Genomic DNA, 24,276 nt, shown 5'->3' with positions numbered 1-24,276 from the left:
GTAAAATGCCAGCAAGGAGCCGGCCGGGAGACTTCACATATAGAACACAAAGCGAAGCAGTGTTTCTGACAAAACACTTGGTGAACCCTCAGAGCGGAGAACTCAGGCAGTCACACAGAACTCTGAAACACAGCACAAAACCCGGCAATCAATCTCTTTGCTTCTGAATTACGCTGACAGTGGCGGCATTCTTCCAAATACAAACGGTTGGTTATTGTAAGGTAGCAACAAAGTGCTGGCATGCGTGGTTTCGGGTTGTCAGTGTGTGAATAGGAGTCAGTTGGATCCCTGTTGCATAATTCCCATTGCTGGAGATAAACCATATCTGCAGTTTCTGTCCCCAACAGATCAAGAGGTGAAGTGTCTTGAGTGGGATGAAGGGACACTGGCTGGTGGTCCTGAAAGCAGGGGGCTCTGAGTGGTAACGGTGAGAATCGTATTCCATCCCCTGCACTTTTGCTGCTTCCACTTTATTCTAAACTCACCTCCTTCAAGAATTTTTCTGGAGACTTCCCTGGTGTTCCCGGGGTTTAGACTTCACTTCCAATGCAGGAGATGGGGGTTCAATCCCCGATCAAGGAGCTAAGATTTCATATGCCTCACGGCCAAACAACCAAAACATAAAGTAGAAGCAATGTTGTAACAAATTCAATAAAGACTTTGCAGTTGGTCCACATCCAAAAAAAAAAAAAATCTTTCTACTTGCTGGCATTCAGTCTAAATACGAGGCACAGAATGACACAGAAATGAGGACATTTGCTTTCTGCTTGAGAGCCAGAAAAATCTTTCAGAGAGAAACATCCACTTAAAAACCAGAATTTTAAAATCTAATTTCCATGTATATGTAGAATAATTAAACCTTGAAATTGGAAAGGATTTCAGAGGGTATCTAGCCTAAACTCACCTATCACCAACCCAGCATGGAGCAGTGTATGAGACTAGCAAAGTACAAACAGATATAGACAGAGAGGGAGATAGACTAGAGAGAGCCCAGTCTTCAGGCCACCATCCTATTTAATGTATGCTTAGTCACATCCGACTCTCTGCGACCGCATGAACTGTATAACCTGCCAGGTTCCTCTGTCCATGGGATTCTCTAGGTAAAAATACGGGAGTGGGTAGCCATTCCCTTCTCCAGGGGATCTTCACAGCCCAAGGATCAAACCCAGGTTTCCTGCGTTGCAGAGGGATTCGTTACCACCTCAGCCTCCAGGGAGCCTAACGTGGTGTGTGTGCTAAGTCGCTCAATCATGTCTGACTCTTATTTAACGACAAACATCAAGGGCACACCCACTAAAACTGAGTTTAAGACAAGGGTGAATACTATCACCATTATTGTTTAACCTGGTATTGGTGTGTTAGTCAATGCTGTTAGAAAAGAGAAAGCAACCAAAGGCGTAACAATTGGAAAAGAAGCATAAAATTATTTCTTTGGGGAAAAATCCAAGAGACTTGATGGAAAACTGCAAATATTTAGAGAGTTTAGTTAAGAAGCAGGAAATTGTGTCTCCCTGCTGCCCCACCGCCCCAATACACACACACATTTAACATGGCACACTTCTGTTTACTCTTGGTTTTATTCCACTAGTCTATTTTTTAATTTGTAGTCCAATGCTACATCATTAAATTACAATATGTTTTGATGGTGTTAGGAAAATCCCAGTCTTTTTTTCCCTTTCAAAGTCATCTTGACTATTTTTTTCTTGCATTTTTTTCCTGTTCAATATGAAACTTAGGGCCAAATGTCAGGTTTCATTAAAAAGTTTTTCGATGTTGTGATTGAGAAGGCCTTGAATTTGCACAAACATCTGTAGGAGAAGTGACATCTCTATGATAGAAGGCTTCCACTGTGTAGCATACATTCCCTCTAAGCAAGGCCTTCCCTGACCACCCTGTTTTAAATTGCATGCCTTCTTTTTTTTTTTAAACTGTATTGAAAATAATAAATTTTTTTATTATTTTATGGTTGATTTACAATGTTGTATTAATTTCCTCAGTACAGTAGTGACTCAGTTATGTATATACTATAATAGATGTATTATTTTTCATATTCTTTTCCATTATGATTTTTCATGAGATATTGAATATAGTTCCCTGTGCTATACGGTAGGACCTTGATGTTTATCCATCATATATATAATATTTGCCTCTGCTAATCCCAACCTCCTAACCCTTCCCTCTTCTACCCACCTGCTCCCCTTTGGCAAGGAACAAGTCTGTTCTCTACGTCTGTGAGTCTGCTTTTGTTTCAAAGATGTGTTGATTTGTATAATATTTTAGATTCCACATGTAAGTGATATCATATGGTGTTTAATGTCTTTCTCTTTCTGACTTACTTTGCTTATGTGTAATAATCTCTAGTTCAATCCATGTTGCTGCAAACAGCATTATTTCACTCTTTTTATGGCTGAGTAATATTCCGTTGTACATATAGAGTATGTGATAGGTATGTATGTATCTTTATCCATTCATCTGTCAGTGAACATTGAGGTTGCATCCATGTCTTGACTATTCTAAATAGTGCTGTTATGAACATAAGTGCATTCCTTTTTTTACCTCCTTAGGTAGGTTTATTCCTATGTATTTTATCATAAATCTCTGGAGGTCTGTTTCTAAAATCTCTATTATATTTTATCAGTATATCCTTTTGTAAATATACCATGTTGTCTGAATTATTGTAGCTTTATAGTGAACCTTGTTATGAAGTAGCTTTACCCTCCAGCATTTGTCTACATCAGAACTATTCTTACTATTCTTCACCTTGTCAATTTCCACAAAAAGCCTTCTTTTTAATTAGAATTGTATCAACTACAGAAGAATTGACATGTTTATAACACTGAGTCCACCAACCCGTGAGCATGGTATACCCCTCTATTATTTAGGTCTTCTCTAATTCCTCTATGTAAAGTTTTGGACTTTTCTGTGTAGGCTCTTCCACATATTTTGCTAGTTTTTCTTCCTGGATATTTGACTTTTTTCATGTTATAAATATATATTTATAAATACATATTAAAATAATCATTTAAAATGTCATTGTCTATTTTATTTTTGGTGTAGAGAAATACAATGGACATTTTTGTATTGTATGCTGATCTGCTGCTGCTGCTGCTAAGTCACTTCAGTTGTGTCCGACTCTGTGTGATCCCATAGACAGCAGCCCACCAGGCTGCTCCGTCCCTGGGATTCTCCAGGCAAGAACACTGGAGTGGGTTGCCATTTCCTTCTCCAATGTGTGAAAGTGAAAAGTGAAAGTGAAGTCGCTCAGTCGTGTCTGACTCTTAGCGACCCCATGGACCGCAGCCCACCAGGCTCCTCCGTCCATGGGATTTTCCAGGCAAGAGTCCTGGAGTGGGGTGCCATTGCCTTCTCCGGTGTGCTGATCTAGTATCTAGTAATTTAGTGGTTTGCCTGTAGATTATTTTGGATTCTGCATGTGCAGTCATGTCATTTGTGGATGATGACAGTTTCATTTCTTTTATTCCAATCCTTATATCTTTTTTTTCTTTCTGGCCTTATTATGTAGCTAGGACTTCCAGTATGTTGACTGACATGTGATAGCAGATACTCTTGTGTTGTTCCTGATTTTAAGAGAAAGGCTTTCAATATTTCTCTATTAAATATATTTGCTGTGTCTTTTCTTATTTGGTTGGTTGTGTGTGTGCATGCTAAGTTGCTTCACTCATGTCTGACTCTTTGTGACCCTATGGACTATAGCCCGCCAGGCTACTCTGTCCATGGGCTTCTTCAGGCAAGAATACTGGAGTGGGTTGCCATTTCCTTCTCCAGGGGATCTTCCCAACCCAGGGATTGAACCCAGGTGTCCCGCATTGCAGGCAGATTCTTTATCATCTGAGTCACCTGGGATCTAGATTCTAGATAAACAGATTTTAAATTCAGTAGGTCTTTGTAGATAAGGATGTGATCAAGGAATCTGGGTTTTACAACCAGTCCTCTAAAGATTCTGCTGGTAGCCAGGTTTGAAAACTACTCTCTTAGGGAAGTCTTGGGAGTTTGAATTTTACATGCTGAATTTTAAAAAGCCACAGCTAAGTTTCTACTCACATCCATGTTCCTTTACAATAACAGTCAGAATTTATATTCTCTCTATATATTTTGCAAAGGACTTTTATGTAATTTCATCATTTGACCCTCACAAGTCCTATATTATCCATGAAGTCTAAAGTAAATAGGAAAGAAAAACTAATTTTTTTGTATTCCTTCCAAGTACTGTGCCAAGTGGTTTAACTTGACTCATCTCATGTACTTTTTACAACAGACCTTCATAAAGTATTCTTGCCCTCAAAGACCTTACTTATGCTACTTGCCAGAGGACTTGTAACTAATAAGTACCAAATCGGAATTTAAGGCAGTGAAATGGTTGGGAGTTTGGGCTCCAGGATCAGTATACTTGGGTTCATTTCCTGGTTTTGTCAGTTGTAAGCTGTGTATACTTGGGCAAAGTTACTTAAGCTTTACAATCCTCAGTGTCCTCATCTATACATGGGTAATAATAATAATACCTACTTCACAGATTTATTTATTATGAAGATTCAATAAAACATACAAAGAGCTTAGTACACTGCCAGGCACCTGGTAAACCCTGATAAATGCTAGTGGTGTTTATTATTATTATTATTTTTATTATTATTATATTTTACTCCAAAGCCCACACTTACTCCATCATGCCAATATCTCCATAAAGGAATGTGATGAAGAAAAAAAAATACATAATACCCAGTGGCTCATTATTTATTAATTTTACCTCTAAAGTCCTAAATTATATAACTTCCTATTCAGTAAGAATTTCATAGATATACTTCACAAATTTCCAATTGATAGCATCTGAGCTAACATGTTTGATGCTTTGTCTTACATGGTTGTATGTAGTTTCATGGTGAATGTTCTGCCCCCTTTCATGCCCCCACCAGCTGAATTCGCATTATTTCTGTAAGCTTTTGGAAGCTAGAACTAAGTTTTGCCCCTATGTAGTACTATGAAATCATTAAAGGATGTGATGTATCACAGTTTGCTTTGTACAATAATTATCTATAAACCTACCTATCTTAAAAGACATCCCAGGGCTAGGCCGTATCTGATTCAACTTTGTATTTCCTCGGTGTTTAGTAAAACGGTGTATTGTTTTAAGTAAATATGACTATTAACTGAATGTTACTATGATCTACTATAATTTTTAAAAAACTTTTAGAAATAAACTTTATTGAGGTATAGTTACACACAATAAAATCTACCCATTTTTAAAAGATACACAGAGTGATGAGATTTGGCGAATGTGTACTCTCGTGTAACTCTCCCCCGGCCAAGGTAGGGAACATTTCTATCACCCCCAAAGCTCCCTCATATCCTTTGCAGTCAATTCCTGCTACCACCCACCCCCAGGCTATAGGCAATCCCTGATCTGGTTTCTCTCACTAAAGATTTGTTTTATCTGCTCTAGAATTCCATTAAATGGAATCACGTAGCGAACACTCTTTTGTATCTGATTCCCTTTGCTTTTTATGTTTTTGAAATCACTCATGTTGCATATACCAGTTTACTCCTTTCTGAGTCATAGTTCTGAGTGGTTTATCCACTCATCTGTTGATGGACATTTGAGCTCTTTAGTTTGGGAGTTTTATAAGTGAAAGTGCCTTAAGCATCCATTTTGAAGTTTTTGTGTGGTTCCTGTTTTTACTTTTCTTGAGGAGTATCTAGGAATGAAATTTCTGGGTCAGATGGTAAGAATACATTGACTTTATAGAAGACTGACAGATAGTTTTCCAAAGTGGTTGAACTATATTACACTCCCTCCAGCAATGTATAGCAGTCCTAGGTGTTCTATTCTTGCTAAAACTTGATAGTATGTCTTTTTCGTTTTAGCCATTCCGGAGTATATAGTGGGATTTCCTGGTGGCTCAGAGGGTAAAGAGTCTGACTGCAATGTGGGAGACCTGAGTTCAATCCCTGGGTCAGGAAAATCCCCTGGAGAAAAAAAATGACAACCCACTCCAGTATTCTTGCCTGGAAAATCCCATGGACAGAGAAGCCTGGTGGGCTACAGTATCCTTGCCTGGAAAATCCCATGAATGGAGGAGGAGGCTGGAGGGCTACAGTCCATAGGGTCACAAAGAGGCAGACAGGACTGGGCAACTTCACTTTCACATTCAGAGTGTATGGGCTTCCCTTGTGGCTCAGCTGGTAAAGAATCTGCCTGCAATGCCTGAAACCTGGGTTCAATCCCTGGGTTGGGAAGATCCCTTGGAGAAGGGAAAGGCTACCCACTCCAGTATCCTGGCCTGGAGAATTGCATGGACTGTATAGTCCATGGGGTCCAAGAAAGTGAAAGTGAAAGTTGCTCAGTCATGTCCGACTCTTTGCGACCCCATGGACTGTAGCCTACCAGGCTCCTCCGTCCATGGGATTTTCCAGGCAAGAATACTGGAGTGCCTTATTGTGGTGTTAAGTTGCATTTCCCTAGTGCCTATATTAAGTATCTCTTGTATATCCTTTTTTTGTGAAGTATCTATTCAAATCTTTTGCCCACTTAAAAATAAGTTTCTTTGTCTTCATAATATGTATAGCTTCTTTATATTTTCTACATATAAGTCTCTTGTCAGTTAAATGTTTTTTCTTCCATTCTGTGACTTTTTTTTTCATTTTCTTAGTGGTATTCTTCTAAGAGTAGATTGCAATTTTGATGAAGCCAAATTCATGTTTATTTTTCTCTTACTGTTGGTTCTTTTTGCATCTTATAGAAGAGATCTTTGCTTATTCTAAAGTTTCGAAGATTTTTCTCCTAAATGTTTTTCTAGAGTTTTACAATATTTGATTTTACATATAGGTTTATGATGCATTTCAAGCTAGCTTTGTGAGATGAAGGTGGAGGCTTGTTTCTTTCCAGTTCTTCCAGGACCATTGGTTAAGAAGACTTTTCTATCCCCATTGAATTACCTTGAAATATTTTGTTGAAAATTAATTAAATTATTTATGAATGGGCTTCCTAGGTAGTGCAGTGGTAAAGAATCTGCCTGCAAGTGCAAGAGATGCCAGTTTGATCTCTGAGTCAGGAAGATCCCCTGGAAAAGAAAATGGCAACCCGCTCTAGTATTCTTGCCTGGGAAATTCCATGGACAGAGGGCCCTCGCGGGCTACAGTCCATGGGGTCGCAGAGTTGTACATGACTTAGCAACTAAGTAACAGCAACATATATAAACACACACATATATTTTTTATTGTGCTTTGTAGATACTATATTGTGTTTTGTTTTGTTTTACAAATGGAAGGTTTGTGGTAGCCTTGCATGCAGCAAGACTATTGGAGCCATTTTTCCAATAGTATTTGCTAACTACTTGTGTCTGTGTCATGCTGTGGCAATACTCGCAATATTTCAAACTCTCTACCAGCAAAAATGATTATGACTCACTAAACCTCAGATAGTGGTCAGCATTTTCTAGCAATAAGTTATTAATATTTTAAAATTAAGGTAGATATATATTTTTGTAGACATAATGCTATTATGCACCTAACAGACTATAGCATAGTATAAACATAACTTTCGTATGCACTGGGAAACTGAAGCATTTTTGTGACTCACTTTACCGCAGTATTCCCTTGTTGATGGTCTAGAACCAAACTCACAATCTCTCTGAGGTCTGCCTATACGAACAAGGGAATATTATTCAGTCACAGAAAGAAATGGAGTTCTGAGACTCTATGTCATCCGTTTCCACATGAATGAAACTTGAAAACATTGTGAAAAAGAGCCAGATACAAAGGGACAAGGATCGTGTGATCCCACTTACTTGAAATAACTGGAGTAGGCAAACTCATAGAGACCAAAGTAGAATAGAAAAAGCCATGGACTGAGGAGTGGATGACAGGAAATGATTTCTCTTGTTGAAGTGTGGTTGATTTACAATATCATGTTAGTTTCAGGTATTCAGCAAAGTGATTTAATTACATCTGTGTCTATTTCAGATTATTTCCATTATAAGTTGTTATAAGATGTTGAATATAGTTCCCTGGACCGTATAGTAAATCCTCGTTGCTTATCCATTTTATGTATGGTAGTTTGTATTTGTTAATCCCATGCTCCTGATTTACCCCTCCCCTTTCCTTCCCCTTTAACCAAGTTTGTTTTCTATGTCTGTGAATCTGTTTCGGTTTTGTGTATAGATTCATTTGTATTATTTTTTAGAGTCCACATATAAGTGATATCGTATATTTGTATTTCTCTTTCTGACCTAACTTTACTTAGTATGATATTTCCTAGGTCCATCCATGTTGCTACAAATGGTTCATTCTTTTTTATGCCTAAGTAATATTCCATTGTATTAATATATACCACATCTCCTTAAGCCAGTCATGTACTGATGGATGCCTGGGTTGTTTCCATGTCTTATATGCTGCTTTGAACCTTGGGGGCGCATGTATCTTTTCAAATTAGAGTTTTCATATTTTCTGGATATATGGTCAGAAATGGGATTGCTAGATCATATGGTAGCTCTATTTTAGTTTATTAAAGACCTTCCATATTGTTTTCCAAAGTGGCTGCACCAACTTACCTTCGCACCAACAGTGTAGGAGGATTCCCTTTTCTCCACATCCTCTTCAGCATTTATTATTTTAATGATGGCCATTCTGACTGGTGGGAGGTAGTACCTCATTGTAGTTTTGATTTGCATTTCTCTAATAAGTAGCAATGTAGAGCATCTTTTCATGTGCCTGTTGGCCATCTGTATGTCTTCTGTGGAGAGATGTCTATTTAGGTCTTCTGCTCATCTTTTGATGTTTTTTTTATTGAGTTGTATGCACAGTTTGTATGTTTTGGAATTAAGCCCTTGTCAGTTGCATCATTTGCAAATACTTTCTCCCATTCCATAGGTTGTTTTTCTGTTTTGCTATGCTAAAACTTTAAAGTTTTCTTTGGCCCCATTTGTTTATTTTTGCTCTTATTTCTTTTGCCTTGGGAGACTGATTTAAGAAAATATTGATCTGATTTATGTCCAGGAATGCTGTTTTGCTCTTCTAGGAGTTTTATGGTATCAAGTCTTTTATTTAGATGTTTAAACCATTTTGAGTCTATTTTTTTATATGGTGTGAGAGAAGGTAGTCTAATTTCATTGATTAGCATGCAACTGTCCAACTTTCCCAACATCACTTACTGAAGAGACCATCTTTTCTTCACTGTATATTCTTATTTCCTTTGTTGTAGATTAATTAACCATAGGTATGTGGGTTTATTTCTGGGCTCTCTATTGTATTCCATTAATCTGTATGCCTGTTTTTGTGCCAATACCATGCTATTTTGATTACTGTAGCTTTATAGTAGTATGTGAACTCTGGGAGTATTATGCCAGGTAGTTCTTATTTCATGGGCATGGAGTTTCTGTTTTAGATGATGAAATTATTTTGGAAGTAGATAGTGGTGATGTTTGCACAACATTGTGGGTATAATTGATGCTGCTGAACTTAAAATGGTTAAAAAGACAAATTTATGTTCATATATGTATATACATATACATTATAGATAGATATATACAGGCCCAATAAAAATTCAAAAATATTCCATTCCTCCCTCCTGCCTTTGTATACTTTTAAAATTCTGTACATTATCAACACTCAATACCTTGTTGTTATTTTCCCCTCAAATAGTAAATTATTTTTTGAAAGAAATAAAAAAGAAAAAATCTTCTCTATTTGCCCACACATTTGTTATGTCTGAGACTCACCATTCCTTTGTCTAGATCCAAATTTCCCTCTGATATTGTTAGCCTTCATCCTGAAGTGCTTTCTCTAGAACTTTTTGCAGTGGTGGGCTGCTGCTGCTGATTTCTCCCAGAGTCTGTTTGCTTCACATGTCATTATTTCACCTTTTAGTTTTTAAGAATATTTTCACTTTGGAATATTGGAAATTTTTCTTCAGCATTTAAAAATCAACTAGTTTGCATGGTTTTTGAAAAGAAGTTAAAAGTCATTGCTATCTTTGTTCCCTCTGAATTAGAATGTGTCTTTTTTCCTCTGTCTACTTTTAAGATTTTCTGTTTATAACTTGTTTTCAGCAATTTGATTATGAAGTGCCTTGATGTAGTTTTCCTTGTATTTATTTTGCTTGGAATTCATTGAGTGTCTTTGACTCATGGGTTCATAGGTTGGTTTTGTTTTGTTTTTAATTTGAGGGAAAAGAGAAAGTGTTAGTCACTCAGTCACGTCTGACTCTGACTCTTTGTGACAACACAGAGTGTGGCCCTCAAAGCTCCTCTGTCCATGGAATTCTCCAGGCATGAACACTGGAGTGGATTGTCATTCCCTTCTCCAAGGGATCTTCCTGACTCAGGGATCAAACCCAGGTCTCCTGCATTGCTGGCAGATTCTTCACAATCTGAGCCACCAGGGAAGCCAAATTTGAGGGAAATTTGGCCTTCATTTCTCCTTTTTTTTTTTTTCCTACCTCTTCTCCTTCTTGGACTTTAATTACATTCATGTTTGACCACTTAATTTTGTCACACAAGTCACAAAGGCTCTGTCTATCTTTTTCCAAATCTTTTTTTCTTCTATACCTAGTCTTCATAGTTTCTTATATCTATGGCTTCAGGTTCTCTGATCTTCCTTCACATGTTCTTAATTACTATTAATCTCATCCAGGGAATTTTTCATTTCAGATATTGTATTTTTCATGTCACGTCTGACTCCAGATATTGTATTTTTCAGCTCTAGACTGCCTATTCAGTCCTTTCATACATCTTTAATTTCATCCTTCATTGTGTTCATGTTTTTATTCAAACCTTTGAATATTTGTGTTAGCTTTCAAAGTTCTTGTCTGATATTTCCACCATCTCTGTCATTTTTAGAACTGTCTTTGCTGACTAATTTTTAATCATGCCTATGGATCACATTTCCTGTTTCTTCACAAGTCTAACAACTTTTTCTTGGATATTGGATATTGTGATGTTTTGTGTTGATTGTTTGAATTTTGCTATCTTCCTTCAAAGAGTATTATGGGCTTTTGGCAGGCAGTTAAAATACCTAGCGATGAATTTGGCCTTTTCAAGGCTTGCTTTTTAAGTTTTGTTATGTATGTATGGAACAACCTTAATCTATAGTTAATTTAGCCTTATTTCTAGAGAAAGAGAAGTTGCTCAGTCGTGTCCGACTCTTTGCGGCCCCATGGACTGTAGCTGACCAGGCTCCTTAATCCATGGGATTTTCCAGACAAGAATACTGGAGTGGGTTGCCATTTCCTTCTCCAGGGGCTCTTCGTGGTCCAGGGATCGAACCCGGGTCTCCCGCACTGCAGGCAGACTGTTTACCATCTGAGCCACCAGGGAAGCCCCAGCAGCCTTATTTCTAAGGTATGGTCGTTTGGGGGTGCGTACTGAGTGATCTAGGTGCTTAAGAGGGTCCGCACGTGAATGTCTCCTGGCATCGTGTGACCTTTGTGTGACCTCTGTGAACGGTGATCCCTGCTGCTCGTGTTTTCCCTGGTAACTGTTACACATCATTGTTGTTAGCCCTGCTTTGCGGCCTCATTCTATGCATGCTCTTATTCAGGCTCACACGGCTTCTGGAGCTTTTTCTCAGTGAGGCTCCCACTTCACCATCTTCAGCCTCCCAGAACCCCAGTCTCTGTCTCCTCACTTAGCAAGACCTACATGTTCTGCTTATGTTCCCTTCCCTATACTGAAGTCCAGAAAATGCAGTGGCAGAAAGCTGGGGTGAGCATAGAACTTACCTCTTTTGTTTCTCTTCTCCTGAGGATAGCAGTTCTATGCTATTGTCTAATGTCTGGAAAACAATTGTTTCATAAATTTTGTTCAGTTTTTCAGTTGTCTAGTGGAAGGGCAAGTCTGGTACTAGTTATTCCATCATGGCTGGAAGCAGAACTCCAATCTGCGTTTCAGTCTCATGGAAAAATAATAGCTTATAGCTGTGTTCCTGCTCAAGGTTAAATAGGGATGAGTGAAATATAGTAAAATAAATCACCAATTGTGTAATCAGATCTCCTATAGCTTGGAGGAACTTTAACTTTTCACTTTAAAGAAGAATACTTTAAGTTATATTGCCAGTTTAATTTAAGGTCCATTCTTTCTCCCAGGCCATGCATATTTCTAGAAATTATCCCTTCACAACCGGCCTTTAGTTGATCTTCAAAACAAAAGAAATCTACCTCCAGTGACACAAGCCGTCTTCTGTGATTCCCTTCAACATAAAATTAGGAAAACTTGAGTATATTCCGTATGAGCCTTCAGTCACTGAGGAGCAAATAATAAGCTCCAATTTGCTTCAGTGTTACTGGAATTAAGTCATCCAACCATATTCTTGAGGTCAAGTATAGTAACATTTGTATACGATTTCAAAGAGAAAAAAAATCTTTCTTTATAAGATATGAATGTGTAAGATCTGCTTTTGAAATTATTTCCAATTTTGTTGAGTTAGTTGGCAAAGCGGTTGCCAGGGTGTAATGTGTTACACTTTTCACACTGTGAATCAGTGTGTGTGCTAGAAATGCTATATAAGCCTAAAGGCTTATCTGAGGACAAAGGACAATGAGGGGAGGAGAGAGACAGAGAATGGATCCATTTTGAGGTGCTGAAGATTAGAAGACACCTCAGATCACTAGGAGATAGGAGCACTTCCATCCACGTTTACTGCACCAGCCTTCAGAGTAACCAAGACGCGGAAACAACCTACACGTCCTTCCATGGATGCGTGGTTAAAGACGATGTGCCATGTGCATATAATGAAATACTATTCAGCCCCCCAAATGAGGGAAATATGAGGCAACATGGATGGACCTTGAGGACGTGATGCTAAGTGAAGTAAGCCAGTCGCAGAAAGACAAATACCTCATGGTTCCACTCATGAAAAATCTAAAATAGTCAAATTCATAGAATCAAAGAGTGGAATGGTGGTTGCCAGAGGCTGGAGGTGGGGGAAATGGGGAGTTACTAATCAATGGGCTAAACAAGACAAATATGTTCTAGAGATCTATACAGCCTTGTACCTAGAATCAACAGAGCTGTATTGTATGCTGAAAAATTTAAACGGGTAGATCTCATGTTAAGTTCTTACGACCATGTGCGTGCTCAGTCGCTCAGTCGTGTCTGATTCTTTGTGACCCCATCGACTGTAGCCCACCAGGCTCCTCTGTCCATGGGATTTTCCAGGCAAGAATATTGGAGTGGGTTGCCATTCCCTACTGCCATAAGAATTAAATTTAAAAAAAAAAAAAGGATTGCTGATTGTGTTCATGATATGAAGATCTTACAAGAATGTTAAAAAATCAAGGTTAAAAAAAATTGAAGTCCAGTTCTTTAACGACTTTCAGGTTTTTAGCACATGCCTGGTGCTTTGACTTTATGAATGGAAAAAGGTGGCATGTATCCACTGGCTTAATCTAAGGTGTCAACAACAATCCCTCTCTGAAGCTATTGAAATAAGAGGAGTGCCCACAATTACTAAAGATCTTCCGGTGATAAAAGAGAAATTGCATAAACTCCTGGCTCCATGCATCAGAATGATTCAGCGTTTCATAAAAAAAAAAAAAAAAAATAGTACTTTCATTGACTTTCCAGTTAGGTTAATTTTCAGGAATACTTTCTCCTCACACTTAACCGTTGAAACGCAACAGCTGCTCACTGCCCCCAGGTCGCAGGCACACAGCCTCTGAAAGCTGGTCCGAAATCTGCTTTTACTGTGTCTTCTTTATACGACAGGAAAGAGACTGGCTGAATGGCTGAGCCAGAGCAGAATTCTACCTGCTGGCAGGAAATTTTCTTAAGCCACGTTAGCAAGGCAAAGATGACTGATGAGGCAAAGAGCATGCTCCAAACTTGCAATCGACCTGAAAGAATCAGTACGTGGCCTCGTGCTTATCAAGTGCACTCCCTAGGGGACCTGATTAAGGAAGGAAAGAAATGGGATACAGAGCCACTGCCCCAGACGTGCAGTGGGAACATCTACCTAACTAAGCTCTTGTTGAAGTCACGCCTAGTAAGCTTCAGATCCTTCAGAGAAGGGGGTGGAGTCTGAACAGCCGTGAGTAAGCAGTCAAGCTTTTAAACCATCAACTATTCTGGAAGGAAATTGTTCTGAAATCTGTTTTGGCTTTATAAACAAAGTGTAAGGAATACCGCTTTCTTGATGATCTGATCATCAGAGTGATGGGCTGTGTGATAGGATGATGTCATCAGGCGTAGTGAGACACTAGGATCCGTTTTCACTACAACAGTAACTGATTCTGGACACCTTGCCCTTTAAGTTGTTGTTTTTGTTTTTTTTTTTTCCTCCCTTGTGTCATTTTTCTTTGGCTCCTACCTCACAGGTACACTGTCAGTGGTCACAATGTCCTGTTATCAAGACGTTTTTGATTCTCCTCTGCATGTGTTATTTCTCATCGAATGTGGACGTAGGTGATGTACTGCCAGGTTTCTCGTGCAGAGACTCCTGTGAATCAGGTTCGTTATCTGTGGTGCATAGACTTGGTGACCTTTAGTGCAGGCCCCAAGTCCTCCTTCCCCCAGGTCAGGACTATATCCCCCAGTAGCTGACGCACTGGCTGTTGAAAGCTTCCAGTTGAGTTTCTCTCTGGGCATTGCCCTCAGCCCCAGGCAGCTGCTTTACCCAAGGTTACGCTCTCTCCCAGGTGCAGTTTACATCCAGTGACCAGTTCATGGGCTTGTACAAAGACCCAATCTTCTCATTTTGACTTGAGCCAGTTTTGAAAGGCCACCCCAGCTCCAGAACTTTGGGCGGGATCGGCGGAAACCTTCGTTGCAGCTTCTTCACAGCTCGACTTCTCCTACCCAGTCCTGCTTCCCTCACTGCCTTCCAGGGCTTGCTGCTGAGGGGATCCCCAACGACCCTCCTGCAGGCAGATCTCTACCTCCAGCTCCGTGTCCCAGGGAGCCTCCACCAAGACAGCTGGGAGTGACCTCAGCCCTGCCGGTGCCCTTCACAGCAGTGGCACGTCGGTGCCTTAGGATAGGTCTTCTCTCTTGCCCCGTTTTGCTCCCAGTGCTTGATTTCCATGTTTTCCATAGAATTTCTTCTTTGTGTGCAGATTTTGAAGCTGACTAGTGGAGGTTATAAAAATGAAGTTTCCAAATATATTAGATTATAGGTTAACATTTATTCAGAGAACCACCTTTATTGAAGAGGTCTCTGCTGGTAGACTATGAAGTATCAAGGATTTTTTTTTAATGTTATTTCATTTCTTCAATGTTACAAACGTTTATTTTGATCATCCTCTATGTTTTCTTAACTCTTTTTTTAAACCAAAGTTGATGATTCAAAACTAAAGATTATTTATGGACACATATTTTCCTACTGTTGCTGTTTGTTGTTCAGACACCAAGTCATGTCTAACTCTTTTGTGACCTCATGGACTGCAGCACGCCAAGCTTCCTTTTCCTTCGCTATCTCCAGAAGTTTGCTCAAACTCATGTCCAGTGAATCGGTGATGCCATCCAACCATCTTATCCTCTGTTGTCCCCTTCTCTTCCTGCCCTCAATCTTTCCCAGAATCAGGGTCTTTTCCAATGAGTTGTCTCCTTGCATTTCCTGCTGTGGCTTTCTTCAAATTCCCTAGCTCTCATATTCTTGCTGGTAACATTTAGACAAGTACTATATACTTTCATTCTTTTCTTTGATTTAGGATCTCTGTTCTATTGTTTTGACAGTTTGCTCTAACTATCTCCCTACCCATTAATTTTTTTAATTGAGGTATAATTGACAATCCTACCCCTGGATTGATTCTACCTGGAAGTTTCTAATTTTATTTAAATAGCCTGTTTAACCAAGTGGAATTCAGAGACTGGAAAAGCCATTGACAAAATCCTAAGTATGCTAATATAGTACAGATTTTTATTTACTTAAATCATGTATAAACAGAAATGTGTTACTGATCAAACCTGGCATCCTCTAAACTGATGTCCCCTGTTTTACAGACTAATAGCCACGGAAGGACCTCAGAGATCATGTAATGCAAGCGCCTCTTTCTGTGGAGGCCCCGGGGTGAGGCGACAAGGCCTGGAACGCGCAGTTAGATCCCTCGTCTGTCAGTTCAGAGATTGTACTTCTTCACCACAGTTACCGCTGAATTCCTTTTCCTTTCTCTCTAACTCCCTCCATGAACCCAGGACATTTTCTTGACTCAGTACTTTAGAGACCACAGTTATTTTAACTTCATTACCCTTTCAACCTCAAGCGGGTTTCTGGCATTCCTGCTTCCTAATTCAGTTATGCAATCCATCAGCAGAATTTAACCAACACAAATTAGTTGGGGTGAGAAAATATTTAGGCACTTTCATCCAATACTAGGGCTTTTTGTTTTTTAAAAAATAACTTTATGAGACTTTTCTCCCCCCCTTTAAATCTGTGCCTGTTGACTCAAAGAACCAAGGACCCCAAGTGGCCCATCTGTATGGGCTGCTAAAATACCAAAGACTGGGTGGTTTATTAAAAACAGAAATTTATTTCGCAGTGTTAAGAGGATGGAAGTCCAAATCATGGCATTGGAAGACTCAGTGTCTGGTGAAGGCCTGCATCCTGGCTTATAGACAAAACCTCTTCACTATGTTCTCACATGGTGGGCAGGAGCAAGTAAGCTTTCTTTGGCCACTTTTTAAAGGGCTCTAGTCCACTTTCTAGTAGATTTCCAGCCTCTTAATCACCTCCCAGAGATCCCACCTCCTAGTACCATGACCTTGGGGATTAGGTTTCAATATATGAATTTTGGAGGGACACAGCATTCAGACCATAGCAGATATGACTAATACAAAAGTCAGCGTTATGAGCTGTATGATGTCCTCTCAAAATTCATATGTTGAAAACCTAAGCCTCAACACCTCAGAATATGACTGTATCTTGAGATAAGTTCATTAAAGAGGTAACTACATTAAGATAGAGATGAGACTTTTTTGGAAGCTGTGAAAGAAAGTGAGAAGTGAGAAGTTTTAGTCACTCAGTTGTGTACGACTCTTTGTGACCCCATGGACTGTAGCCCGCCAGGCTCCTCTGTCCATGGGATTTCCCAGGCAAGAATACTGCAGTGATGAGTTGCCATTTCCTTCTCCAGGGGATCTTCACCACCCAGGGATTGAACCCAGGTCTCCTTCATTGCAGGCATATTCTTTTTTTTTTTTTTGCAGGCATATTCTTTACCATCTGAGCCATCAGGGAAGCCCTTTATAAGCTCTACTTGAACCCTATGTACTAAAATAATCAGAAAATGTGCAAGTTCCTTTTACAAAGCGCCTTACATACTGTGCTTCTTTGTGTGAGTTTTAGCATCACTTGTGGAAGAATGAGACTCTTATTCTGATCAAAAAGTACGTGCAAATTAGTTCACACCCCGTACACTTAGTCTGCCCCTGAAATAAATTGGTTAGCTAAGCGAGTAACAAATAAATTATTCAATGATATAAATATTCGTCATGGAAGGCAGGGTGAGCTTTCAACTTGAATAAGAGTCTTAGAATTACTCTAGAGAGATAAGAGTGGTGCCAAGTGGAAGGAGCAAGGACTCTAATTTTATTTCACAAATATTTTCCTTTCCTATCTCTGGTCTTTGTCAGTCTCTCCAGAGTCACCAAGGGAGACAGGCAATTGATAGTTTCTTGCAGTAAATCATTTTGCTGAGAAATCCTGCATAGCAGGTATTGCCTGACTTAGCTGAGAATGATAAACTAGCAATGTTGTTATTCAAGTTAGAAGGACCTGAAGGAGCATAAAGACTACCTGCTGAGTTGTTGTCACGGTATCTCTTTAAAAGAGTGATAAAGAACTTCAGTTTTGGGTGGGAGGTGGCTTGCAACTTTTTTTTTTTTTTTTTGGCCTTCAGCATGACAGGAAGAATTAGAACTCTCCAAAGCCTTCAATTTGAGTTAAACTATCCAGTAAAGAAGCCGAACCCGGTCTTGACCTTATCTATAATTTCGTCCTCTAGCAGTATCTCCAAAGATACGAGAGAACTACAAAGGTTTCAGTTACAGAAACATCTCCCAGTTGCCTGGCCCTCTCATGGAGTTTTCTCACAAGCCTGATGTGGGCGGATCTGATCTTGCTTCTTATATTTGCCCAGAATGAATGGGCCACGCCAGAATGAACCAGGTCCCTACCTCAGGTTTGGCAGGTGCTGGTTCCTAAGGGCAGCGCATCCATGAGGTGTTCCCGTTTAGAAATACTTGACTCTCCCACACCATCACCACGACTGCCACCGCCATCACCGCCACCATCCCCATCTAACCACCAATCTCCTGGCGTTCTTTACTGAGGCCCTGAGATTCAGGCTGAGACCTGCTTCCTTACAAAAGACTTGTTTCCTTCCTATCTGACATAGCCCAGGTAGCAATCACATTTCATAATGTTTTTCTCCTTTTGTTCTCAGGTTTTCTAAGCCGGCTCCCCGCAGCGCACATCAATAGTGGAACACCTGGGGCGGACCTGGCTCCCAGACCGCCAGGAGAGACTTGCCAACAAGCTTGCTCAGGATGTCTCCGTAGTGGAAATTCTGGGACTGGGGCCTGTTTGGAAATACCAGAGATAACTCAGTTCGGTTCAGTTCAGTCACTCAGTCGTGTCCAACTCTTTGCGACCCCATGAACCACAGCATGCCAGGCCTCCCTGTCCATCACCAACTCCCGAAGTCCACCCAAACCCATGTCCATTGAGTCGGTGATGCCATCCAACCATCTCATCTGGAGACCCCCCCCCCAAAAAAAAGTAGCATCAGTGCTTCCTATTAGAACAAGACAGAAAAGCACACATATCATTTTAAAGAAGCTGAGCTTTGGACTGGTTGTGAGAGGAGATGGTGGGGAAGAGCCCCCTTCTTACTGAGTGTATTTTGGCTCGTTTCATCGCTCATAATTGGAAAAAGCTCTGTTGCCCTCCTTCTGCCGAGGTGTTCCCTGCATAACTTGGGTTCCATAAAAGCACCAAATGCACACAGTATAAGAAATCCTTCCGTCGCTCTATCTTTTCAATCACAAAGTATGTTGATTCATTAAAGTCCAGACTTTCTGCTGGCACCACCTTGACCTCCACTGCCCTGCCTTGGCCTCTCACGATCAGCTCCATAAAAGCCACAGGTGAGTCAGCTGAAATGGGAAGGAGTAAAGAGGTGTGTTTCTGGCTCCTCCACTCAAGACTCTGAGCAATGAAGGACTGCAAACAAAGTCTTTCAACCTGAAACTCTCAAGGGTAGGGTGTGGGAAAGTGTGCGGCCCAGTGCGTGTTGGGCAGGTCGGACATGTGTACTTTCCTTCCATTTAATGATTAGAAAGGAATTAACTCCCCCTGCCGCACTGCAGTCCAGCTCTCACACTCTCCTCATGGAAAATGCCACCGGGACAACACCAAACTTCAAAACCCTTGTGTTTTCTGGCCAGGGATAAAGGGTTCCCTCTCTCCTACACTGATTTCCGCCCCCACCCCCCGCCCCCCCAGTTTCTCATTGTTCTGAAAATGTTTGTAATTTAATTGTTAAACATGAGAAACCTTTTTAGTAATATTTGGCTCCTCTGGTTGATTCTGTAGAAAGACTTTTTCGCACGTTGATGTCAAGCACCCGTGCACATGTTGGGCGGTGGTCCGCTAACAGCCCAGAGCCTCGGTCTGCCTCCACGCCAGGCTGCAGCGGCAGAGCCCGCTCCTTCGTGCTACACACCAACATTCCTCATAGCTGGGAGAAGTTATCTGCAGGCCAGCCGAGAAGACAACATCGCTCCTCTCATACCTCCGTGGAATGTGGCCCGGTAAGAAATAAGAATTGTTCATTCGAAGCCTGGGGAGTCTGATGGTCTGCCTATCATGAAGGGTCAGCAAATATTTTTTCAGGAATCCTGAATTATTTTCCTTGATGTGAGAGCTTAAAAATCTAGAAAGACATTATGAAATGTGATTTCTATCTACTTGGCAACGAGTGAGGGGATGGTGTTATGTTTAAACACACACACACACACAAAATACACTCTGTGGAGACAGGTCTTAACCTGTATGTTGGAACCCCTGCTTAAATCTCAGGAGACAAAGGCAGAGAGACAGTATAGAATAGGGGTTTCAGCATGTGGACCTGAGTCAGGCTGCCCAGGTTCACAGCCTCACTCCATTCCTTACCAAGCAGGAGACTCTGAGCAAGTTGCTTCATTTCTGTGTCCTGTGGTTCCCCCATCTGCAAATGGGGGACCAGAGTAGTCCCTACCTCATGGAGCCGTTATGAGGATTAAATTAATGTTCGTAAAGTTGCTCACAGCATGCCTGGCACATATAGTAAGCTCTGGAGGTGTTTGTTAAATAAACGAAATAAAGATGCATGTCACAGCCGTGTCAGTCAGATCAGGGCGCCGTGACTACACCACAGGACGGGCGGCTTAAACAACAGACATTTATCGTCTCGCAGTTAGAGGCTGGAAGTCCGAGATGAAGATGGCCTCAGGGCTGGTTCCCCGTGAGGGCTGACCATGATGGAAACATCTGTTCCAGGCCTCTCTCGTTGGCGTGTAAGTGGCTGACTTCTCCCTGAGTCTTCCCTCTTGTACACATCTGTGTCCAAATTTACCCTTCTTCTAAAGAGTATTTATGTATTTATCATTTACTTGTTTGCAAATAAAAATTTAGTTGCAGCACGTGGGATCTTCGTTGCATCACCTGGGGTACTTCGTTGCGGTGTAGGGACTCCCTAGTTGCAGCAGATGGGCTTAGTTGCTCCACACATGTGGGATCTTAGTTCCACGACCAGAGATCAAACCTGCGTCCCATTCATTACATGGCAGATTCTTAAGCACTGGGCCACCAGGGAAGTCCGCAGATTTATACTTCTTTATAAGAACATCTGTGATACTGGATAAGGGCCCAGCCTAATGACCTCATTTTAACTTAATCAGGTCTGTAGAGATGCTGTCATCAAATGTGGGCACAATCTGAAGTGCTGCGGGTTCAAACTTCAACATATGAACTGGGGGATGACACCCAATTCAGCCTGTAGCAACAGCAGTTTCAACGGGGGCGCCTCATCTCTAGAGGCACCACTTGGAGTGGAAGCAGCCACGTGTAACAGCAGCTGCCAAATCACATGGAAGGGCGGGTCTTTTATTTGCATGTTTTCCTTTAAGTCTGTTGTCTTCATCAATCAAATTCTTATTCAACACTATGCTTAAGCCTCTGCCTCTCCTCGAGACTTAATGAGTTCAATAAGCCCATACTAATTCTTCAGAGTAGCACAGTTCTTAAATGTTGTTTGGCTTATTCAATTGGTCCAAAGTCCATTTTCATGTCCTGTTGGATTCTCCCTAGTTCCAGGGTCCTTCACTAAAATCTGTCAATATTTATTCGACTTTGATGGTGTGCTCATAATCCTTTGTCTTTCCATAAACTCAACACTTTTTATGAATAATTTAAAAATTTTGTTTCCAATTCTTCTTCATGACATGCCTTCATGGGTGAAATACAGAATGCTCCATAACACGCCATGCATGCAATGACTGTAGCTTATGAAAGACTGGATTTGTATTAATATCCACCAGGTCAGAAAATATCTCATGTTCTGAACAGGGAAGAAAACCCAGAGAAATATCACAGAGTCAATCGACTTTAGAAACAGTAGTGAAGATAAAAATCCAAGAATAACATAGGATAAGTTGAAAGGAAATCGTGAATAATTAATACTTCCCCAAACCTGGGATAAGGAGAAGGAGGCGGCAGAGGATGAGTTAAGTTAGATAGCATCACCCAGCTCAATGGACATGAATTTGAGCAAACTCTGGAAGCTAGTGGAGGACAGAGGAGCCTGGTGTGCTACAGTCTATGGTGTTGCAAAAAGTTAGACGCGACTTAGCGACTGAATAACAACAACAAAGCTGGGATGCCGTTCACTAGGTTTTGAGCTTCTTAAGAGCAGTACCACCGTCTTACACTGCTCCCTCTCTCGCTCTTTTTAAGCCTCCATGGTGACTGACAGAATTCTGGACATATATAAGAGCTCAATGGATATTTGTGTGTTAAAAGCCTTGATCGAGGCTAAGGTTTAAAAGAGACAATATTAGCATTTATCTGTAGGAAACTCATTACATGCCAAAGGCAGCACAACTGGAAAATATATAGAGAGTCATAAAAGAGTTCAGAAGTGGAGGCTTTTTTCTTAAGATATTGTTTAAGGGGAAAAAAAAATCCAAAACAGTCTCATACAAGTGAGGAACTATCTACTTGATTTAAGATAATAATTTAACCCTCCCACTTTAAACATAAGGAGAGAGAATAAGAAATTGCGCACCTTAGGAGGACATTCATCTAGACCAAGTCCCTCAGTTTACAGATGTATAGAGGACTCAGCGATATTAACTTCTCCACGATCATACAGTGAGCTGGACACTTACCTGATTTTCATATGTTATGCTTCCTGCCTTTCTCCTGTTGATTTATTTAGTAAATAAATAATGTAAAAAATAAAATAAAATAAATAAATAAATAAATAATGTAAAATATACTTCAGTTTCCTGATGTGTACCATTAAGAAAGAGGCAAAGGAACTGCTGGAAATGGAAAGCACCCATCGACTGGTGAATGAATGGAGAGACCAGATGTGGTCCATACACACGACGAAACATTGTCCATCCCAAAGGAGGGGGGTGGTCCTGACACATGCCGCAACATGGACACTAAGTGAAGTGAAGTAAACTCGTCTCAAAGCAACGAAATCTCTAAGAGTCCACTTATTTGAGGTCCCTAGAGTCGTCAGAGTCACAGAAAAAGAAGGTAGCATGGTGGTTGCCAGGGACTGAGGGGAGGAGGCGTAGGGACTTGTTCTTTAACGGTCGCAGTTTCAGTTCTGCCAGACGAAGATGTTCTGGAAGTTGGTTGCACATCATTGTCAATATACATAATGCTAGTGAACCGGACACTTAGAAGTGGTTAAGAGGGTAAATTTTGTGTCGTATGATTTTTTTTTTTTAACCACATTTAAGAGGAGAAAGAGCAAATAAAAAGGAAAGATGAGACAAACACGAAATGATGAGAGAGAAAAAGACAAAGAGTGTGCAATGCAAAAAAAAAAAAAAAGCAAAGATCAACACAGCATTTCCCAGCCACAGAGCTCCTCACCACCCACCCCCTAGCCCACAAAGCCAGCCTCTCTACTGATTCTTAGTTCTGCTTAACTGTGCTAACAAGATCACTCTGCTGTTCATACCAGCAATGCCTGCTCTGCTGGCAAACTCCTGATCCCAACTTCTACACACACACACACACACACACACACACACACACCATGGCAGGCCCAAACATGCCTCCATTCTGCAGTCCTCGCCTCCCCAGAGCTGACTAAGTCCCCAAACTTAAAATCTTTGTCATCCTGTCTGTCAAGTTGGCCAAGAGTCAGAACTAAACCAAACTGTGAAGATAAAATTCATTTCAGGATTCCCTTCCCCTCCTTCCTCTCCTTCCTTTGGTTGCTCAGGGGCCCATGCAGTTCCCAGGCAGACAAGATGCTCTCACTGTGGTCAACCAGAGGTTCCTGAGTCAGTCCCCCCCTGTTTTGCATACCTTTTTCTCCACGGCCCATGTACCATCTCCTTCCCTCCATCTCTACCCCACCCCACATCTTACTCCCCACTAGGGTCCCCATCACCTGTACAAGCTCTCCGAATTTGCTCTTAGGCAGTGATCATGCTAGAAATAGAATCAGACCATAAAAGTCACACTTTGGCAGCATGGAGGGATACTTTCACCACCAGACACATCGACCACTGAGTGTCAGTTTCAGCTTTGGCTCAGCCGCTTCATTCTTTCTAGAGCTATTCTGCGCTTCCCCAGTACCTTACTGGACACCTTCTGACCTGGGGGCGGGGGGCTCATCTTCTGGGGTCATATCTTTTTGCTTTTTCATACTATTCATGAGATTCTCACAGCAAGATTACTCTAGTAGTTTGCCATTCCTTCCTCCAGTCTCCAGCGGATCTTCCCAACCCAGGATTTGAAGCAGGGTCCCCTGCCTTGCAGGTGGATTCTTGACCAACTGAGCTATCAGGGAAGCCTATCCAGTGGAGCACGTTTTGTCAAAACTCTTTACTCTGATCATCCATCTTGAGTGGCCCTGCACAACATGGCTCATAGCTTCATTGAGCTGACGTGAGCCCCTTCACCATGACAAGGCTGTGATGTCTGAAGCAGGGAGAGATACTAGTGCATTAATATGTGATGATCTTTCAGGGAATATTTGCTCTGTTTTAGGTTACAATTCAAATGTCTATGTCTTTAATGGTGGCACTTTAGCTATGAGAGACA

The 24,276-nt window shown here is 40.9% G+C and overlaps 1 long non-coding RNA gene across 1 annotated transcript; it reads left to right on the top strand.

The window, feature by feature from the left end:
* The first annotated feature begins 18,415 nt into the window (after positions 1 to 18,415).
* LOC122683086 lies at positions 18,416 to 22,374 on the top strand. The gene is made up of 4 exons (XR_006337613.1): positions 18,416 to 19,088; positions 19,537 to 19,754; positions 20,399 to 20,498; positions 20,883 to 22,374. It is a non-coding gene; the product is annotated as an uncharacterized LOC122683086 (long non-coding RNA).
* The last annotated feature ends 1,902 nt before the right edge of the window (positions 22,375 to 24,276 follow it).

This window comes from Cervus elaphus, chromosome 24 (genome assembly GCF_910594005.1).
Source record: "Cervus elaphus chromosome 24, mCerEla1.1, whole genome shotgun sequence".
Taxonomy (NCBI): domain Eukaryota; kingdom Metazoa; phylum Chordata; class Mammalia; order Artiodactyla; family Cervidae; genus Cervus; species Cervus elaphus.
This window is presented reverse-complemented; position numbering and strand designations above follow the sequence as displayed.